The sequence below is a fragment of the Morus notabilis genome, unplaced genomic scaffold (assembly GCF_000414095.1).
Source record: "Morus notabilis unplaced genomic scaffold, ASM41409v2 Scaffold745, whole genome shotgun sequence".
NCBI classification, from domain to species: Eukaryota; Viridiplantae; Streptophyta; class Magnoliopsida; order Rosales; family Moraceae; genus Morus; species Morus notabilis.
Genome location: NW_010357131.1, coordinates 57,143 through 58,052, shown reverse-complemented (window position 1 = coordinate 58,052; position 910 = coordinate 57,143).

Sequence of the window (910 nt, the reverse complement as noted above, 5' to 3'; positions counted from 1 at the left end):
TTCATGCATATTTCTTAACATAAAACCTTGTTTTTCCAAAAGATTGAGTGGGTGAGGGTTTTTTTTTGAAGAAAAGACCCATGGCCTCCATTGTTGGTCTGCAGGTAACACATGGTGATACCGACCCCTAGGAAGGGATTCATTATGTACCGGTGTGGATCTCCGAGTGGATAATTTATTTGAGCATATTTTATGGTTGTACACCCCTAGGTGACAATTGTAAAATATGGATCAAATAGTTGAAACGATGGTTATACACTCAAGATTAATTTATTTACTAATCTCCCCTAGGAGCTCTGCTAATTAAATTAATGGCCAAAGAAAACGATTATCAATATATGCTGGACATAGATTGATTCGGATGGTATATATTGATCGGAGGGGATCCGTGTTCCAAATTAAATTTTGCATGATCTCTCCTAGGAGACTTACAAAATTTTGAGTTTGGAATTATCGTTGTGAGGTTGTGATTTTTTTTTTCAAGGTTTTGACACACAAACATATTTGTTGCATTATAACATGTATATATGTTTGATTACTAAATGTTTATGCAAGTTTGCTTATACTAGATATATGAATGTTTATTGTAGATCAAAATGTCTTCTAGCGCATTATCGTCGATACTTAATAAACACAATTTAACTGGCGAGAATTTTACCGATTGGAAAATGAACCTAAAGATCGTCCTAACCGTTGAGAAACTAAATTTCGTACTGAATACACCTTGTCCTCCAGAGCCACCTGTTGATGCTCCTAATGAGGTTTTCGTAGCGTATCCACGCTGGAAGGACTCTGACGATATGGGTCGCTGTTATATGATGGCGAGCATGTCCACTGTGCTACAAGCACAACATGAAGATTACATAACTGCTCGTCAAATTATGGATAATCTTGAGGACATGTTCGGTGG